The 21,883-nt window shown below is 40.4% G+C and overlaps 1 long non-coding RNA gene across 4 annotated transcripts in view; it reads left to right on the forward strand.

The window, feature by feature from the left end:
• LOC102133425 (uncharacterized) overlaps positions 1-21,883 on the forward strand; it is a 150,568-nt gene that overhangs the window by 89,908 nt on the left and 38,777 nt on the right. The window contains exons 3-4 of one of the 4 annotated variants that reach the window (XR_010587297.1): positions 9,830-10,012; positions 17,672-18,466. The exons of 1 other annotated variant lie outside the window; for it this stretch is intronic. This is a non-coding gene — a long non-coding RNA (uncharacterized lncRNA). Of the gene's footprint in view, positions 1-406; positions 5,406-9,829; positions 10,013-17,671; positions 18,467-21,883 lie in introns of those variants that run through there. 2 more of the 4 variants (XR_006698641.2, XR_006698640.3) reach the window with 2 other exon arrangements.

Consider the following 21,883-nt stretch of genomic DNA (forward strand, 5'->3'; position numbering starts at 1 on the left):
ACACATTCTTCAATTAAGAGGTTTTAGACGTCTTGGGTCTCTATTTAAGTCACTAGGAAAAGCTCAAGGCAAGAGTCTCTCTGCAGATGCCGCTCATTTTAGAAACGAAAATATCTTGGCCACTGTACATGTTAGAAATGACTGTAAAATGCTTTTCACAGTACTACCAGATATTTTCTCTTTGGTTCTGTCTTTAATCTTAAAACTGGAGAGTTCACAAAAGTGAAAATCCATGAAGAAACAAATCATAGACAGTTCTTCCAATTTTCACAGTCATTGCAACGTCTTTTTTGAGAAGTGAAGAACAGGTATTATTTTCATTTTTTAGAAAGGAAAAGGTCACAGTGAGGTCACAGTTTAGGAGTGACAAATTTCCCTGTCTCAGCTTCGTCTCTTCTCCTTGTAGGTTTTCTCCCTACAGAACAGCAGCAGCAGCAGCCACTGTAGAGTGCCACAGAATGGAACAAGGCACTTGTAGGTAGAAGATAAAATCGCCTCCACCCCTGCTTGCCTGGGGCCTTAACTGAGCATCATTGTTGGAAGAACTCAACCAACTTTAACGTGATACCACTGGCAGCTCTTCCTTGGGTCTGAAGAATCTGTGGCAAACAAGCTTCCTAAAATGAATTTATCTCCTCAGTGCTCAGGGTTAAAGCAAGTTTTCCCAAAAAATTAATGAGTATTTCCATAAGGGATGAAAATATTTTTATAAAGACTTGAATCACACTTCAAGACAAAAGCCTGAAGACGGAGCTTTGAGTCCTGACTCCTTGCCTGAAGTTCTTGTCTGTGGAATGTTCTAATAGTTGCATCCGTCTTCCTCTTCTGTATGGTTGCTTGCTCCCTAAGTGAACACGTTTACCTCTTCTACAGAAAGTCCTGGATTGAAAGAAGCTGTTTTGGGGGACTCAAGCTGTCACCACTTGTTTCTTCAGAGATATTTGGCAGAAGGGGTGGCTGTCTAGCCCTGTCCTCCCCCTGCTCCTCAGCAAAACCTTCTGGGAGTCGCTTTCCCCAGGGAAGGAGGAGGAATGTTCTTCCTACGAGGGTGGCAAATGGCAGCTGAGACCCCTGGTTAGAGCTTCCAACAAGCTCTCAGTGCCCAGCTCTGGGGGATTTCTTCAGGGCAAAACAGAAACAGCTAATTCAGAAATCTCCGTGCCTTTATGCTGATTTTGTTACTTAAGTTGCTTTAATAGGTGTGTGAAAGCAGAATCTAAAATTAGCAAATTGGCTTTTCTAAATCATTTCATTTTCTTTCAAACATAACTTAAAATTGTTCTTTTCTTTCTTTCTCTTTCTTTCTCTTTCTTTCTTTCTCTCTCTCTCTCTCTTTTTTTTTTACCTGAAGTGCTACATTGTATGTTCTGAAAGTATAAAGGACTGAAAAGACAGACTGAAAAATAAAGTAAGAAGAAGATTGTACAATATTTCTAGCTGGCTTTTTTCCCATTGATAAGGGAACCCATGCAGTCAAGCTGAGAGCTGCCACCAAGATCAAGGCCCTGCAGGGCACGGATGAGCAGGATCACTGGGAGCACTGTGTTTACAGGGATTTCATTTTTCATTTTGAAGGGTTACCATGTCAATTTCCCAAGTTTCTGGGGTCAGAGTGAGGCTTCACAGCAAGACACACATCCATGGACTGGGCGAAATTCCAGGGTCCATTATTTCCCGGGAAAAGTGTGTAAGAGGCTCTCTCTCTATCCCTCTTCTTACTTCTGCATCTCCCAGAACACACATACACAGTCACAGTCACACATGCTTTCATCAAACACGGCCTCACTCTCACAAAACACTCACAAAGGTACATTGACAGTCTCACAGGATCACAAACATGCACTAGAAATCTGACACAAACATACACACATCCAATCTCTCTCTGTGACACACACACACACACACACACACACACACACACACACACACACTCTCTCTCTCTCTCTCTCTGCTCTGCTGAGTCATCAGCCTTGAGTCTCAGCCTCAGCACATGTGGGGCCTGCCCTGTTGGACGCTGTTGAACACAGAGGGAAGCTGAGTTTCACTGTCTACCTCCTCATTACCATAATGATTGCATTCAGCACAGGAGCACAGGAACACATATCCTTCATTAGCACAGGAGCACTAAAGGTTGGAGAGGACGTGCATCAGCACTACACGCACAGCTTCTCACATCGGGCACTTGAGATGTGTATTTGCTGGGACACTTGGGAATGAAATGGCTTGTGCAATTTAGTCTTGTGTCAGTCTTCTGCTTTAAGTTTCAAGCGATCCTGCTCTTGCAGTAAATATTGAGTACAATGTAGAAAACAGCTTTTCTTCAAGGACCTCTGAAAGCCATGTGAGCAGCATTCTTTGATAAACATTCTCATCCCAGCTGATGGAGGGAAAAGCCAGGAACAGGGTCCCAGGCAGGCCAAAGGGGTTCCCAACTGGGAATGAGGAGTCATCCCTTCAGGACTCTGCTGTGCCTCCACAACAGGCAAAGGAGGTGCGATCCAAGCCTTTCCCCCACCTCACCTGCCCTTCCCGGCTGGAGTAAATGGGGTGAGAGCTCTGCTCAAGCCTCAGCCTCCAGGACTCTCCATCATGCCAGATACCTCAGGCGAATTAAGCACAGCAAATGCTGCTCTGTTCGGGGCTCCTCCCTGTTTATTGCAAGATGGTGGTTCTCAAACCTGACCTTCTGGGACACTTACAGTTAACCTTGACTTTTGAATCTCTCCATGATGATCTGATAACAGTCGAGTGTGGATTTCTTGGTGAAGTGAGGTCTCTCCCTCCACTTTTGCCCATGGATTGAGTGATGGTCACCCCTCATTGACTCTGTGCTGAGAGTGGTGCCTCCTACAGCAGAACAAGCAGGAAATAGGCCAGCAGAGAGCAGCTTACAAGCCAGAGGGGCAGCAGAGGCAGCGCAGGGCAGAGCTGGGCGGTGAGGAAACTGAGCATCAGCTGCTGGAGCAGCTGCCATGAGGGAGCTGGCTGGGTTCATCTCAGGATGCTGTGCTGCTGGGGCTGACCATTGGTGGGAGGTCCGATGCTCACCGGGAAGTAATGTGCCCTCTGCACGAACCGTGTGGGAGCTGGCGTCCTTTGTTTCAACAAACAGAACCGCATTTCCAACTCAAAAACCCAAGTGTGAAATTTGTAGACACCGTGTATCAGAGGGAAGAATTTGAGAAGATTAACTAAACTTCTGGAACCTCAACTGCTCTCACTTGTGCACCTCCCGCCTCGAAGCGATGAGGAAATGTGATACTGCGCATATCGATGGTGGGAAAAATGTTGGCTGTCATTCAGAGCGTTTGTCAGACGTTTATTAAAGTCTCGTTTCAGGTTTGGAGGGTACTATTTAGAAGTCTTAATTTCTGAATTGAATCCTATAATTATCACAGGGTTTAATAACCCGTCAAAAGTGTAGCAGAGAAGGGAAAAAGAGTATCATTTTGCCTGCTCATATGAGGAACTATTTCTTGATTTCCCTTGGCGCCCTGAGCAGAAGGAGCTGTGTGAAGAGATACTTTGGCTCCAAGTACCCAGCTGTTGTAAGTGGTTTTGGGTGTGGACTCTTTTATGGCCATGGTCCTAGATGTTTCAAATTGTGAGGTGGCAGGCAGAGGTCACATTTTTCTGATAAATTTTGAACTTAGTTACCTTCATTTTATCAACATTATGAAAAGCGATTGTGTGTCTGTTTCTTTATTGTGGTGGAGGCTGCCCTAGAGCCGCAGCAACATCCTGAGATCTCTGCTACCCCAGCTTCCCGCACATTCCAGGCTTACAGACATATGGAATAAGTGAAGGATGAACAGGTGAAATCAGCAACATTCAGCCCAATCCTGATCAACTGGTTTCTCATCTGAAAGTCACAAAGGTCAGACAGAGATCTGCTGGTCTCAACCCTGTTTTGTTTTTAGGAGGATGAAATCCCAGTGGATGGGGTTACTAGCCAAGGCCATCACTTTACCGAGTGTCTAGAAACCGCATCTGGAGGGCCCTAGGCAAGTGCTGTGTCCCCCTACCACCCACTACATTGTTCTGTGAGTCCTGGCAACCTTCAAAAATATACCTCATTATTATGAGACAAAGGGCCTTGGTTCTAAAGCAATCAGAAGCAGTGAGTTTGTGTGTTCTGATCACCTCTCCCTGGCTCTGTGAACAATTCCTGTTCTTACAGCACGAGTGCCCTGCTAACCTGAGATCTTCTCCTGAGGCTGCTGGGCCTGAACGGGAGGTGGGGTTTCGTGCTAATGTGCCATCCCAGTCAGGTGCTTGATGCTTGATGCTCTGGCTAAGGAATGAGGGTGTTTGGACCCTGAAGGGAAGTTGGGACCCCAGTACATCCTTCCCTGGAGGTGACACAAAGTGTCCTCTTCACTCAGCACAAAGAGGACTTCTGTAAAAAGAGAAATGAGCACCATGAGCCACAACTACCCTCCCTGCCTTCACGGCTTTCCTTTGTCTTTCAGGTGGAGATGCGCTGACCTGCCCTGATACCTATTGTTGTTTGTTAAATTACTCCAAGATAGTTGTAGTCAACGGCAAACACCCATTTATAAGCACAAATCATGTCAGATTTTCAGGACCAGCACAAACAAACAATCAAGTAAACCGCACCCTCCTTGAATATGTGGCCAGTGTGTGAGGATTTCATGAACCCATCCTGCATTTCCAGATCCACCCTGAGGCCTCTCCCAGGACACAGTCCTGTGGATCAGCCTGTACTCAGTCGATTTTACCTTCTGTGTCTGTTTGTCACAGTCCTCTTGTCCTACTGCTTATCACTGCACGTTCCCAGCTCCAGCAAGTGGCCTACGCTTTTCCCTCCACAGCCACAGGCCCGACACCCGAGCCCCCCGGTGGCAGGTGGCCCTTCCATGGCTGAGGTCACACACACAGCCTCGCACCCTGCCCTTCTTGGGGCCTCGGGCACCTTCGGCTCTCCTCCAGGGATTGCACTTGTTCCTGCTGCCCGCAGAGGTTTCCTTCCTGTGATGACACTCGGAGGGGGCGCTTTTCTTTTCTGGTTTCAACCATCACAGAGCTGCTTTGTATCCACCGGCAGCTGGCGGCTTCCTTCTACAGGAGATGAACTGATTTGTCTGGCGGCCAAGTTAAACAAGGAGGTACTTTGAGACCATTTTTTTGGTATCTGTCTTTTTCTCTCGACATTCAGCTTCGTAGTTGTGAGACTCTGAATACTCGTGGGGTTTAACACAAGGCCTCGGGGGTTTTGAGGATTCCAAAGTGATCCCCGTATCCAGTTATGACCACAGAACAAGGTCACAGGGAGAACAGACCACTCATTGTGACATTTTGCAATGGGCAGCATCCGTTACCATGTCCCCAGTGGATGCCTTCCTTATCTGTAATGAAGGCAAAGTCACACTTCTGGTTTCCAAATAAATAAGCTGACAGCTTCTTTTATCGCTGTGATACTTTAAGGCTCTCATTGACTAAGCATAAGCTTGGCCACACTTTTTCTTGTGATAACACAATCGTTCCTGTTATTTCCCCCTACTGTTAATTTTAATCTATGGTACCAGAGAAATACTTGCATCATTTAGCCGTTTGCGGGGGTACAGTCGATAATTGTGTTTTCTTTAGAAGAAATAGCAATCTCAGTGCCGGTGTTTCCCCCTTTCTTCTCAATCCAATATTAACATGTATTACAGAAACTAGATGAGTTCCCTCTTTAAATTACACTGACATTCAGTTACTATGTGGCATCCCCTCGGTGGGGGTCAGCCAGGTTCTCCCTCATCACTGCTCCTGTCTGCTGTGTCACAAACCTCCCTCTCGTTAAAAGGACTAGGACTCAAATCCCCACACCCCTTACACATCCTCACTGTGGTAGCTTTCTTCTTGTCCGCCACCCTTTACTCTGTGAATGCTAGCCTCCTGGTAGCTAGTTGTCCAAACGGCCTGGTGAACTGAGCCTCCTGCCCTTGGGCAGTCCCCTCCCACACTGGGTGGCATTGCCTGAGTGGTCAAGAGAATGCGCTGGAAATGACACAAGGCAACTTCTTGGATGTAGCTTGTACCTCCAACCCCACACACAGGTTCCTTGTGAAGCTTGAGGTGTAAGTTCTACCCTGAGGAGAAGGAGGGCACAGATTCTGAAAAAGGGCCTTTTAAAAGGAAGGACTGGTTTTCCCTGGTGCATGCTATATTACACTCTCTGACATGATGAAGGAGCTGGGCTTGAGACCATTTAGGTATAGAAATATAATGTTGCACATTTTCTTTCTTGTATGCCTGGGGTTGTGGCCACTACAATAAATACTATTTACTTTACAAAATTTTGAATTTTTCAGCTTACGTGACTATTTTCGATTCTGCAGAAATCCACTAACATAGTTAGAGCTTAATATCAGGTTTTCTGAATCAAAGTTTAATGCATCTGTTTATAGGAGCATTTATAAATTACCTGTTTTTAAAAAATCTGTTTATAGGAGCACCTCCCAAGAGGGCAAATGAGAGGTATATCTTGGCCCTTTGTGCTCTCAGATTATTTTTTCAAAGCCTGCCTTGAGAATGCTGAGGAAGACCTTGACATTTAGCTGTTCCATATTATCCCATTGTTGTTCTGGACACTTATTTGCTAATAATATTGGAGAGATCAGTGCTGTGGTTTCTGCTACGAACACTTAGAATATGATATCATCCTCAAAGTTAAAAAAATAAATATTTGTGCTTTGTTTTACTTTTCACTGGCTTTCACTCAGGGTCATCAAGCAGCTGCAGTTCTTTCTCCTAGATGGGTTTATCCAGGAAGAGACAGTCCTGGAGGGAAGCAGGATGGACAGAGGAGCTGGTGGGTGCTGGACAGAGTGCACGTCTTAGGGCATTGGACAAGGTTGACACCAGCCTTCGGCTTCAAGCCCACCTCTGCCTCCCACAGTGGACTCCAGTGATGAACACATACCCTAGAAAGAAATTACTCAGAATATTCACATTGAAGAGTGAGAGGAATGAGAAACACTGAAACATAAAATCCACTCCAGCCCAGATTATTTTTTTAAATGTAAATTCAGGACAAATAAGTGAAGAAAAACATAGGTATATATTATCCCTTTTCAAGATAGTGAGGCCACTCATTGGGCATTAAACAGCCCTAAATATGGGTTAAATCCTTTAGTCCATTTGAAAGTTTCTTTTTAAACCTGGGCAGCCTAAAAACCAGTAGCTCTATGATTTCTAGGTAACTGGTCTACTGTCTACTGAAAAATGGAGGGAAATATGCTATTATGTAATTACACAGTAAAAATAGTGAACCCTTCACTATTCTAGAAGAATAGGGCCCATTACATCTTTCATGGCGTACTCTTTGGCTTATTGCTTCCTTGTGTACGTCTCTGACTTGTCCTCTTGTTTCTGTCCTCATTGCTTTGGTATCTGACGTCCATCCTTTCTCACTTAAAGGAGTGTCAGAGGTATTAGGGTAGAATTGACTCTCATTCTCTCTGTATTAGTCCATTTTCATGCCACTATGAAGAAATGTCTGAGACTGGGTAATTTATAAAGAAAAAGAGGTTGAATGGACTCACAGTTCCACATGGCTGGGGAGGCCTCACAATCATGGCAAAAGGTGAAGGAGAAGCAAAAAGCACATCTTACATGGCAGCAGGCAAGAGAGTGTCTGCAGGGGAACTGCCCTTTATAAAACTATCAGATTTCATGAGACTTATTCACTGTCACGAGAACAGCATGGGAAAGACCGGCTCCCATGATTCAATTACCTCCCACTGGGTTCTTCCCACCACACATAGGAATTATGGGAGCTGCAATTCAAGATGAAATTTGGGTGGGGACACAGCCAAACCATATCACCCCCTTAATCTCATTTTCCTTGATTGTATCTTCCACTCAAGGTCAAACTGATGTTTTCTAAACTCATATCTCACCTTGAAATATCCACTTAAAAATATTCAGGTGATGCCTCAGAAATACAGAAAATGCGCACATTTTGTAAACGTGGCTTCAGGCCCCATTGCTGCAGGACTCACCCTGACCTCAATTGACTCCCTCCATTCTCTTCTCCAACTCTGATTCCTCATGCTCCATCCACAGGAGGGTCTTTTCCTCAAAATGCTGAGCATGTTCCAGCCTCTGAGCTTGCTCTCTGCTGTTCCTCCTTTCTAGAAACTCTTTATCCCCTTTTCTATGTCCTGCTTAAGCACAAACACTATCTTCTTGCAAAGCCTTAAAGTGCCAGCTTTTTTGGGTAAAGTCAGTCTCCTATTCCCAGGCTGTGTAGACAAAAACCTAGGTTAGTCCGTATGCAGAAGACCATCATGCTAGTTCCTCAAGGCCTAAAGTGAACATAACCTACCCAGGGAGCCCTTCTAACTACTAGACGTAGACATCTACTCCATAATATTCTCTAAAAACCTCTGTTTAAGCACATTTAATGACCTCCTGTGACTAGGTCTGTCTCCCAGACACTGCCAATGGACTCTTGAAAGCAAGGAACACGTCCTATTCTATAATATCACCTGCCACAAATAGGTGCTGAATAGATGTGTGTTGAGCTGGTTTTTTTAAATTTCAATAACTCTCCACCATCAGACAGTTATTCTGTACCTACTTGCTATAGGGCAATGCTATTGTATCATTGTAGTATAACATTTAACCAGGTCATAGTCATGGGAGGCTTTGCCAAGCTGGAGAATTTGCTTTCTTGGAAGCACCTCACATGGCTAACAGGCAGCCTTAGTTCCTCTCCACTGAGGACCTGCCACAGAACTATTTGAGTGGCCTCATATCATGGATGTTAATTGCTTCTAGACTAAGCAATTAAAAAGCCCAAGGCAGAAGCTATAGTGCCTTTTATGATGTAGCCTCAAAAGTTATGTACTTTCCTGTTCACAGAATTCTCCACACAGGGTAGCCCTGATTCTATGTGTGAGGGAAATACACAGGACATAAATCCTAGGAAGTAGCAATTATTGGAGGCCATCTGGGAGCTGGTTGTCACATCACACCTTTTGCCTCCCCGCCCCCCCCAGGAATGTTGTTCCTCTATCTGCAAAATACACTCATCACCCTCGAAGTTCCCCAAAGTCTCAACCCTTTATAGTATCAGCTTAAAATCCTAAATCTCATCATCTGCCTCCAGTTCAGGTGTGGATGAGGCTCTCCAGGTGTCCCCTGGGTAAAGTCCTTGAGTATAGCACTTCTCCGTCTGCAGACCTTGAGACTTTATCCTCTCTTCCCTCCCCCACCACTCACCTGACATACGATGGTAGAGAAAGTATAGAGTAACTGCTATGGACCCTCATTCAAAAATCGATAAAATGGTAAGCATACATAACTCACTGTTAAATAATAATTCTGAAATCTAACAAGCTCATTGAGGGACACAGTCAGAATTTAAATACTGAGAACTAGCTCCTGAAACTAGACTTTTAATTACTACCCCATGGCTTTACATGGCTTTGTAAATTTTTATTGGAGTCCCAAACTTTGAAAATTCTTTGCAATTATTTGTTACTATTGCCTTTTCTTTTAATACCACTGTCACTGACATATTTTATGGAAGCTCCATTTTCAGACACAGGCTTCACATTTACCACTGTTGCATTTTAATTGGCCAGAAAGACTGTTTCAGACAATATTCAGCAGAAACCTCCAGTGAGCCAAGAGAATTGACTATAAGCTAACTTAAAAAGAATTTTGAGAACATTAGTGTCACCTCCTGATCAACCCCAGACAATGGCTATAGAGCAAGAAGAGGGTTCTCAATATAACCGCAGGAGCTATGTCATATCATATGCATTACGTTGCTTAAAAATTTGCTTGTTTTTGCGTGTCTTCTCTTCAGAATTCCTTGCACAACCTTAATGAAGATAGTTGTTATGAAAAATCTGGAGGAAGAGACGTTAGACTTGTTCAGAGTGACTGTATTAGACAGACATATGAACGCTGATCAGAAGTCAACATGCTGGATTTCATGCGGCAAGTTCCCAGCAGAATTCTCTAGGGATGGAATACATTATCTAAAAAGGTAGTTATTATCTGTTCACTAGGTTTAAGCATAAACTGGATAAGAATTTGGTTTGGATTGACTGATTAATTAAGCAAATATTTACTAAGTGCTTTACACATGCCAGAAACTATTGAGTGCTGGGGATTTAGCAATAAACCAAACTGACTGAAATCTATTGTGGGGAATAAATTTTAGTGGAGAAAAAAAAAATTCTAATTAGAAGATACTAAACATAAAAAATAATATTATCTATATGTATCATGTTATATATGTAACCTATATATTTGACATATGTACCATATATGATACATTATATGTATATATTATACATATATAATGCATATATAATATATAAAAATACATAATCACATATATTACATATTTCCTGGTAAATGTAATAGAAAGAACGTGACATAAGCGTGACAGAGTATGATAAAAGCAGGAGTCACTCTTTCATATTGTGTGGAGAAGACCTCACTCAAAGAGTGGCCACTGAGCACCTTCATGCATCAAATCATACAGACATAGTTGTGTCCTGGCAGTAGACAGGGCAAGTATGAAACCTGTAAGGGAGGAGAGTGCTTGCTGTTTCCAACAAGAGCAAGGAGGTTAGTGCGCCTGGGGAAACGCAAGCCCAGGGCAGGAGGATGGTACCTAACAGCTGTAAGGAACAGAAAGCCATGAAGGCCATTACGGTGACTTTGTTTTTTACTTTAAGCAAGATGTGAAGACTTGGAAGGTATTGGGAAGAAGTGTGTGATGATCTGACTTACTCGTAAGGAGGATGACGTCAGCTGCTGTGTCAAGAGCAGCACTCAAGGAACAAATGTAGCAGAAGACCAGTTCCTATACTACTGCCATGATCCACAAGAAAGCAAGAGTAGGGGCTTGGAGAAGGTGCTGGGGGTGGAGTTGTTGGATTTATTCACCATCTAGGACCAAAAGCATTTGCTGAAGGGTTGCAAGTAAGTGTTAGAGAGAGCAGACAAGGATTACTCCAGGGTTTTTGGTTCAACTGATTAAAAATAGGCTTGTCTTTTACTGAAATAGGAGAGAATTCTGGAGTAATTATTTGTGTGTGTGTGTGTGTGTGTGTGTGTGTGTATGTTAGGGGGATCAGGGTTTCTGCTTTGAACATGTTATGTTTTTCAGATGCCTGTTATACCTATCAGTACAGATACTCAGAAGATAGTGAGATTTACAATTGGGTGTTCCATGGAGAGACCCAGGCTTGAGATACATTTCTTGGTCATCAGATTGTAGATAGTAGTTAAAGGCTTGGGTGCGAATGAGATCCCCAATGTGTGAGTGTAGAAAGAAAAGTAAGAGGCTCCAGGGCAGCCCTCAGGGATTTGAAGAATTAGAGGCTGAGATGAGAAGGAACTGGAAATGAAGAGTTTTTCCATTAAGATATAACAAAAGAAATGCAGGTTGATGGGTATCCTGGAAGACAAGGGAAAATGCATTTTGGGGAAAGAATGAATAATAATTAAATAAAGTATAATTAAATAAAAGTAAGTTTCATGTTATACTACTGAATTTAGCAACAGGGAGCCCAATGGTGATCTTGGAAAGAGCAGGTTTGATGAAGAACAGGTGGCATCAAAAACTTGACTTTGGTGGGATCAGGAAGGTTGGAGGCAGAGGAATGATCTGGTACCTAGGGAGGAATGTGGAGCCAGGAGACAGTTATATATTTTTAAATATGCATGAAATCAGAGATTGTTGATATTCTAATGGAGGTTATCCATATATAGAGGAACACTGATGAAGCAGGAGAGAAAGGAGGGAAGTGCTGGAACAATGTCCATGGTTAGGAAAGAGGAAATGGGCTGCAGCTTACTTGCAAGAGGATTTGCCTTGGGACAGTCCATCTGTGGTTCCAGGAGAGAAGGCAGAGAAGCCAGCATATGGGGCGCAGTTGCACATGGGTGGGAAGATGAAGCTTTGTGGAAGACCTCTTCAGATTGCTTTTCTTTTCTCAGTGAAAGGAAAGTAGGTCTTCCACTGAGAGCCAGGATACAGGGAGGAAGAGCGATTCAAGAAAAGAGAGAAGGGTGTAAGTAGGCAAATGGAAGAAAGAAATGTACAAGGATTACCAGGCAGCATGACAAGTCACTGGATATTAGAAGTTATGACTTCAAAATGAGAACAGTCAGCTTGTTTTGTTTGTTTTTGCCCAGCCACATTCAGCCACACTGGTGCAGAGTTGTGTTTTTCAGTTCCTGTTGTGGTTGCTGTTTTTCTTTTGAGGAAGCATGTATAGAGAGACCTGGAAGGTGGATGAAAACCTTGATTAAAGTGAAAAATCCCAGATTTTAAGATGAATAACAGAGGATCAGAGGGCATGAGACAGCGGTTGTTAGACAGTGAAGAGATGGGAGGAGAACTAGACTTGAGGTCCTTGTAAGGAAAAGGATTTCTGGAGTGGGGCTAGAGAGGGAATATGGTAGAAATCTGGGAGGGTAGATGTTAGAGATAGCCTTCCCAAAGTTGTGATTAGGAAGGTATTGCAGCAGTTGGTAAAAAGATCAAGATTTTGACCATCCAAGTGAGTGTTGAGTTAGTGTGGAGCAGAAGATGGTTGGAGAAGAGAACAAAGAATTGACTGAAATATCAGTTTATATGGAAAAGTTCATCTTTCTAGATATTGAAGAGTGATGGCAGGGGTGGTGTTGGGGAGAGAAATTATGAGTTGTTTTGAGCCAAGAGTTAATTGTCAAATAGTAAAGGGCTAGCACCCGGGGGTTGGTAGAAGGCAATAACAGAATGGGTATCATGCAGTGTATTCTGATATCTGATATTCAAAGTTAAGGAGGCCCAGGATGGAGGGAGGGGCTTGATTTGGAAGCAGTAAAGAGCAACACAGAACAGGAAGACACTCATGTGTTGATACAGAGGTGTCTAAAGAGATCTTATCTAGGGCTGTCCCTCCTTTGAAATCAATTGATGATGTTTGAGAAGAGGGTTTTAGCATTCAATATATCACTCTTTAGAATATATAGCCTATAAAGTAAGCTACTCATTCAAACGTGTGGATATGTGTATATGCACACACATGAGAATGAATAGTATAAATTCACTTTTTTCTAGTTAAGAGTTTTTTTATTTGTACACAGAATTTGTATTTAATCCCATTGTGTAGGCTTCTTCTATATTTACTGTGAAATCTCTACAGTAAATGCTCAATTAATCTGCCAATTGGTTAATATAAGCAGAACTTAAAATCGAGTGGAAAACTTAATGCTATATAGTATCATGAAACAATTGAAGTTAAATATGATTTTGAGAGAATTAACAGGATTTTACATCTGGAATGGAGTAATAAATTTGCAGAACTTTCTAATTTAAAAAAAACTTTCTAATTTTTGGAGCTTTTGTGAAAACAGAATGAACTATCTTATGTGACCAGGAGTTTTTGTTTTTGTTTTCCAACTGACATGAAATAACCACTCCATTAAGGACACTAGAAAGAGAATCCAGGCAAGACAAGAACGTGAACAATTAGTTGTTCATACAAGAATTGAAGCAAGGTCAGTTTCTCCAAAGGTCCTTGGCCTTTGATTCATCACAGGCATATTTTCAGAAGTCCAAGTGATTCCCACCCTCTATCTCTAGGTGTCCGTGTTATCTCCTTAGAAGCAGAGAAGCCTCTGACGTAAAGAGCTCAGGTCTTTCTGGATCGTTGAGGGTCATTTGTGGTACTTCTCTCATCCCACATGCTGTTTAGACCGACTATTTTTGGTGTGTAACTAGGCTAAGAACAAGGCCATTCAATCAAAAATACTTTCCTGAAGGGATATTGTCTTTGTGTGCGTTCTGGTGTTAGAGGGGGATTTTTAAATTTCTTTATTTTCTGAAGAGTTCAGGGACTGTTGCACCTAACAGACAATACCAGGAACCTCATTTTTGTGCTATTCATTTATAGACTTGTTGCAAGTTGATGTGCAGCAGAGAGTAGCAACTCTGACAATAAGAGGGTGAAAGAGTCTCTTTTTATTAAAGCTGAGATCAGAAGACATTTATAGAAAATTCAGTGTCTTTTGAAAATGTGGCATAGTGGATAATGACTATTTCTTTTTGCTTTACAATGTATATAGAAAACTAGAAATTAAAAAAAAAAGAGTTTTAGGAGAGAAAAGGTACTAAGAATATCGAGTAAGAAAACACACAATAAGTCTGGTCTATTCTGCTGACCTTTTCTGGTCAGTTTTCACATAATTTCTCCACTTGGATTCTGGAGAAAGTTATTCGTACAGTGATGTCATGGGTCATGATTGTAGGAGGAAGTGCAGCAACTGGGCACTGGACATTGTCGATTTCAGTTGGAACACTGCTAAGTTCGGACCCAAAACATTGTTTCTTTCCTTGTTTCCTATTCTGTGAAATGAGGATGTTAGTTTAGATATATGTGAATCAATAAAATATAATGTGAGCCACACTTTAAGTATTTGGTTGTCACATTAAAAGAATTAAAAGGATATAGGCTCTATTAATTTTAATAATATATTTTATTTAGCTCAATATATCCAAGACATTATCATTTCAACATGTAACCAATATAAGAGTAAGTATTTCCTGGCTAACACGGTGAAACCCCGTCTCTACTGAAAATACAAAAAATTAGCCGGGCTCAGTGGTGGGCGCCTATAGTCCCAGCTACTTGGGAGGCTGAGGCAGGAGAATGGCGTGAACTGGGAGGCAGAGCTTGCAGTGAGCAGAGATCCAATCTCTGCACTCCAGCCTGGGCGACAGAGACTCTGACTCAAAAAAAGGGAAAGTAGCCAGATTTACATCTCAGGGTATGAGGGTTTTGTCACTTTTGTCACTTCTTCCTGAGGCTCTGGACTTGTTCTCAGCTATTAGTAAAATGACTTGCTCCACATCTGCCAGAGTCCCAGGGGGCCATGTGGATCACATGTGAATGCTTTTTCCTGGTTCAGCCCCTGAGTCTCTTCATGAAGAGGTAAGTTATGAGAACAGAACTCCTTGAAAACCACCCTCTCCTAATTTCAATGTTATTCTCGCCATTGAAATTGAAGTTGTAGCTCCTGATGCCTCCCCTACTCATTGTCCTTTGGCAAAAATTAAACAGCACTGACCAGTGAAAACATTTATTAATTTTAACCTTATAATTTGAGGGTTAATAGCTTCAGTCTTGCTGGACCTGCATTCCCCCATGAAGCCTGATTTTCAGTTAACCAGAAAGTCTTTTCATTAGAATGGTGATATTCCCTGAATGGCCACAGGCTACCGTGATAGTTGACTGTGTTGGCACTGGAAGTGACACAGTATTCTTTTGGGCTGCCTTTTCTTTTAATTGAGTATGTACTACTCCTACGTCATGAAGTTGTTCTGGTGTCACGTAGGGGTTGACTTCGGGGTAAGATTGGGTTCAAGGCTTTGGTTCCCTTAGGTTCCACAGGGAATTAGGCCAGCGCTTGGTATGGGTTTCCTGGGAGGTCTGGCTATGATTCAGCTCTCTGTAAATGGACACAGAAAGTAGAAGATTGACTGGCCACACCTCATTAATTTATCCAAAACTGGAGATGACAGACTGTGAATGGAGGTGAGAGGAGGTGAGTTCAAAAGGAAAAAGAAAAAAAAAAAGAAAGGAAGAACCAAGCAGAAAAACAATATTTATTAAAGCTGTAATAAATATGGCACAAATATTTATTAACATTTATGAATATTCAAAGATTAATATGTATAAAATGTTGAGAAAATGAGCCTACAAAGGCTCAAAAGATCACAAAGTCTAAAATCTCTTTTAATTCCAAATCTTCTATTGTAAACTTTCTACCTCCTGCTTTCATTTCTGCTGAAGGCCTCGCCCAGAATAGACACTGGAAAGAGGTTGTGGCTCCTCCAAACATCTTTCCCCTCATTCTTCCACCCAGCCCAGCATGCAGGCTTTACATCACATGGGGCCGTATTTATTTTCTTAATTTGGATGATATCCTGTAATTCACCTAGAGTTTTGTGAAGATCTATGGACACTACAGGTCTTGCTATGTCTTGTTGACCCAGTATCTGGCACAGGCTCATCTTAGGAACCCAAAAAAGAAATTTGCTGATTATGGACCAGATGAACAGTTACAAGAAGGGCTGTTACCTGAGGAAGTTTCAGAAGTCTGAGAAAGGTTTCCAGGCTTCAGCCATCCTATCAATTCTGTGTAAGAAACTGAATTGACAGCATATGTTTTTATCTTTCAAAAAATTTTATTTTGTTTTATGTTTGTATTAGTCCATTTTTACACTGCTATAAAGAACTTCCCAAGACTGGGTAGTTGATAAAGGAAAGAGGTTTAATGGACTCACCATTCCATATGGCTGGGAAGGTCCCAGGAAACTTACTATCATGGGGGAAAGTGAGAGAGAAGCAAAGACTTCTTATATGGCGGCAGGTGAGAGACCGCTTACGAGGGAAGAGGGAGGATCCCCTTATAAAACCCCTTATGAAAACTCACTCACTATTACAAGAACAGCATGGGGGAAACTGCTCCCATGATCCAATCACCTCCCACCAGGTCCTGCCATCAACACATGGGGATAACAAAAATTAGTAGCATTTCTATATGCCAATGACATTCAAGTTGAGAGCCAAAACAAGAACACAATCCCATTTACAACAGCCACAATTCAGGATTACAATTAAATATGAGATTCAGATGGGGACACAGAGTCAAACCATATCAGTGTTTTAAAGAAAGCATAATACTACGCAATTAAAAAGAATGAAAAATTTCAAAAATAATATTAACTTTTAAGTAAAAGTGCATTTTAACTATAATTACATTGGGTTTAATTTTAAATGTTGCTAAATAGAAAGGAAATTGTTTAAAGCCAAAATGATCTTTCCAGTAAGCCCCAGGTGATTTATTTTTGGGGTGTGCATGTATCTTACTTGGTGCGGAATATTGCAGATTACTTGCTCTGTTTCAAACGATAATCTCTGAAGACATTCCTATCATGAGCCTAAACAGATCATTTTGTGTAATAATATATGGTTTCCTGTAGAAGGCTAGTTTTTGTTACTGTTGTTGTTTTGGTTTTTTTTTGAGATGGAGTCTTGCTCTGTCGCCAGGCTGGAGTGCAGTGGTGCGATCTCGGCTCACTGCAACCTCCACCTCCCAGGTTCAAGCACTTCTCCTGCCTCAGCCTCCCGAGTAGCTGGGATGACAGGGTGTGCACCACCATGCCCGGCTAATTTGTGTGTTTTTTGGTAGAAATGGGGTTTCACCATGTTGGCCAGAATGGTCTCGATTTTCTGACTTTGTGATCTGCCCGCCTTGGCCTCCCAAAATGCTGGGATTATAGGCGTGAACCACCATACCCAGCCAGAACGAAAGTAGTTATGCTGTTATTATAACTGTTTCTATTTTATGATATACTTCTTTTACATAATTGTTATGAAGAACATTGCATTCAACAAAATAAAAATATGGCTGAATGTGGAAAAAGCCTTATGATAAAAAATACTTATAAATTTATGAAAGCCAGTATGTTTGTTCAGTTTAGAATTGTGAATTAATTTTTGTGGAGTATTTCCCAAAGAATACTGTATGTAGTAGAATGATAATCCCACCTTATATCTTATTTTATAATATTTGTGATATTAATTTAAGAATTGCAGGGATTTTCACATTGATCTTTCTATATTCACTTTCTTCATAGGGTGAATAAATTATTGTCCTTTAATCTCAATCTCAGTATCAGGTAAAGTATCATATTAATTTAATTTCCTATTTCTTATTATTTTAACGTGGCAATAAGTTATTTTGATTGTTGGTTAATGAAAACAAACAAATTTTGAAAGTTTGAATTTTGTTTTCTAAATAAAGAGGCAACTCAAAGACTCAGTCGAAACCATTATATTTATCTTCTATAGCCATTTATACTCTAACAACAAATTAAGATAATGCATAAATTACTTTTTAATTTTATAAAAATACCTCAAAGATCCCATGATAAGTTTTCCCAAAATGTCTGTCTAAGTTCATGTAAAATATGCTTAAGGATGAATTGCTATGAATTATTTTAGTTATCTCCTACAGTAATTGTAGCTACAATTTATATGCATATTTCTAACTTTCACTTATTTACAAAAATTTTTCTGTATTTCTAAATCTGAGACTATTACAAGTGATCTAGTTTAATTCAATATAATATACACTATTTCCCTTCACTGACAATATGATTCTGTACCTAGAAAACCCTAAAGACTCTGCCAAAAGGCTTCTCTTGGAACTGGTAAACAACTTTAGTAAAGTCTCAGAATATAAAATCGATGTACAAAAATCAGTAGCATTTCTATACACCAATAATATTCAAGTTGAGAGCCAAAACAAGAACACAATCCCATTTACAACAGCCACGAAGAAAATAAAATACCTAGGAATATAGCTAACCAAGGAGGTAAAAGAACTCTACAAGAACTACAAACCACTGCTCAAAGAAATCAGAGATGACACAAACAAATGGAAAAACCTTGATACTCATGAACAGGAAGAATCAATATCGTTAAAATGGCCATACTGCCCAAAGCAATCTACAGATTCAACACTATTCCTACCAAACTACCAACATCATTTTTTACAGAATTAGAAAAAAAATTATAAAATTCACATGGAACTGAAAAAGAGCCTGAATAGAGAAAGCAATTGAAAGCACCAATAACAAAGCTGGAGGCCTCATGTTACTTTACTTCAAACTATATTATAAGTAACCCAAACCGTATGATACCGGTACAAAAATAAACACATAGACCAATGGAACAGGATAGAAAACCCAGAAATGAGCCATCTGATATTTGACAAAGTCGACAGAAATAAGCAATGAGGAAAGGGCTCCCTATTCAACGAATGGTGCTGGGATAGCTCCCTAGCCGTATGCAAAAGCATGAAACCGAGTGACTATTGTACCTTGACCCATACATTTCCTTCCATCATCTTGCAAAATGTGAGTCCCATGAGGGCAGGTATCTTTGCTGTTTTTCACTGGCATATCCTAGGTTCCTAGAAGAGTGCTGGGAACATGGTTGGCTCTCAATAGACGTTTGTTGAATGAATGAGTGACTGCATGGGAGAAGCATCTGGACTGTATGGTGTCTGTGCACTTACTTCCTTCTCTCCATTTCCCATCCTGAATCCTAGCCACAATCCTTACAATTTCAAATCAGCTTCTCTCACCTTCTCACAACACAACAAACTAATGTCAAGCTCTTATTTTCATTTATAATGACATGTCACTTAGAATCCCCCAAAGAGAAAGATTATTCCCCAAATCAGAATTTCATTCTTTTCATCAGTGAACCTACAAAATAATTAGCTGAATGATTCTTATATTATTTTAGATCAATAAATGTTCGTGAAATTTTTTTCTCTTGTTAGTAATTATAGAATTTTAAAAATGTTGACTCCTGGCCTAAAAAACCTAGAATATTTAATATTCGGTTCTTGACAGAAAAAATTGCCACCCCCAGTATAGACAAACATATAAATTTGTGAAATGCAGTTAAACAAGTCTTAGAAGAGTACTATCACTTTAAATGCTTATATTAGAAAGGAAAGGTTTCAGAATAATAATTCGAGTTTTAACCTTAAAAAGTTAGAAAAAGAACAGCAAACTAAGGCCAATAATAGCACAGAGAGGAAAATAACAGAATTTAGAATTGAACACAGTATTCAAAATGGGTGGTAAATTTCAAAAAGTATTTACACCTTCACAATTTACAAAACTGTGGATAATGTAGCCACAATGTAAACAATGTAAACCCCAGTTGATAAGAAACAATTCCCAAGAATGCAGAAGTATACTGTGAAAATAATTTATAATTAAAATTCTAGGTGATTTTAAATTTGACACATAATTTTACATATTTTTGGTGTCCATGTGATATTTCAAAGCATTATATGCATACAATGTACAGTGATCAAATCAGGGTAATTGAGATATCCATTACCTCATACATTTATCATTTCTTTGCATTGGGAGCATTCAAAATCCTCTCTTCTAGATATTTTGATATATGTGATAAATTATTGTTAACCAGTCACCCTACTACTGTGTAATAGAATACCAGAGCTTAATTCTTCCTATGTAACTGTAACTTTGTACCCATTGACCAATCTCTCCCTACCTTCCCCACCCCCTACTCCCCAGCCTCTGGAAACTATTTTTCTACTCTCTACTTGTATGAGATGATATGTTTTAGTTTCCATAAATAGAGAGATCATGCAGTATGTGTCTTTCTGTGCCTGGCTTATTTCACTTAACATACTCTCCCCCAGTTTCATTCATGTTGCTGTGAATGACAGGGTCTCATTCTTATTTCAGGGATAAATAACATTTTACTGTGTATATATACCACCTTTTCTTTATCCATTCATCCATTAATAGACATTTATTACTAGAAGAAATCACAGGGAAATGCTCTAAGTGATTTTTTTTTTAATTTTTCTTTTATTTAGAAAACATTCTAAAATCTTTTTTAAAAACTTTTTTTTTTAAATTTATTTATTATTATTATACTTTAAGTTGTAGGGTACATGTGCATAACGTGCAGGTTTGTTACATATGTATACTTGTGCCATGTTGGTGTGCTGCACCCATCAACTCATCGTTTACATCAGGTATAACTCCCAATGCAATCCCTCCCCCCTCCCCCCTCCCCATGATAGGCCCCTGTGTGTGATGTTCCCCTTCCTGAGTCCAAGTGATCTTATTGTTCAGTTCCGACCTATGAGTGAGAACATGCGGTGTTTGGTTTTCTGTTCTTGTGATAGTTTGCTAAGAATGATGGTTTCCAGCTGCATCCATGTCCCTACAAAGGACGCAAACTCGTCCTTTTTGATGGCTGCATAGTATTCCATGGTGTATATGTGCCACATTTTCTTAATCCAATCTGTCACTGATGGACATTTGGGTTGATTCCAAGTCTTTGCTATTGTGAATAGTGCTGCAATAAACATACGTGTGCATGTGTCTTTATAGCAGCATAATTTATAATCCTTTGGGTATATACCCAGGAATGGGATGGCTGGGTCATATGGTACATCTAGTTCTAGATCCTTGAGGAATTGCCATACTGTTTTCCATAATGGTTGAACTAGTTTACAATCCCACCAACAGTGTAAAAGTGTTCCTATTTCTCCACATCCTCTCCAGCACCTGTTGTTTCCTGACTTTTTAATGATCGCCATTCTAACTGGTGTGAGATGGTATCTCATTGTGGTTTTGATTTTTTAAAATATATGAGAAATAAGAAATTAATGAATATGAACATGTGATGGATTTGTCTTGTTCAAGTTAGAGAGGCTTCACACACAGTTTAATTACTGATGTTAATTAAAAAGTGTGTTTAAATGTTTTTTCCCTAAATGTGAGTCAAATGGAAGACTAGAAAAGGCTAAATGTTATTTTTTTTACAATGAATTTGAATGGGATAGGTTAATTGCCAGTTTTGGACAAAATAAAAACACAGCTAAAAGCCATTTACAAGGACACATACCAAAAATACAATGACACAATATATGCTGAGTATGTTAGAAGCACTTGACTAATCTTTTTATATGGATCACCTCATTTAATCCTCAAAATGACATTATGAGCTAAGCACAATTACTGACCCATGAGTTTGACTCCAGAGACTATACTTTCAATAACTCTCCTTTATAAAAAGTAAATGCATGGTAAAAAAAAAAAATCTATCAGGAATAGGTTAATAAAAAGATAACCTGGCAGTTATAAAATCAAAACTCCAGTTGAAAAATATTAAATGGGACAAATGGAGGTGAAAATTACAGTCCACGAAGAACACAGATAATTCATTCTATCGCTACCAATAGAGTTTCTGAATACTAGAAACAAAAAGTACATGGCATGGCA

This window comes from Macaca fascicularis, chromosome 6 (assembly GCF_037993035.2).
Source record: "Macaca fascicularis isolate 582-1 chromosome 6, T2T-MFA8v1.1".
Lineage (NCBI taxonomy): Eukaryota > Metazoa > Chordata > Mammalia > Primates > Cercopithecidae > Macaca > Macaca fascicularis.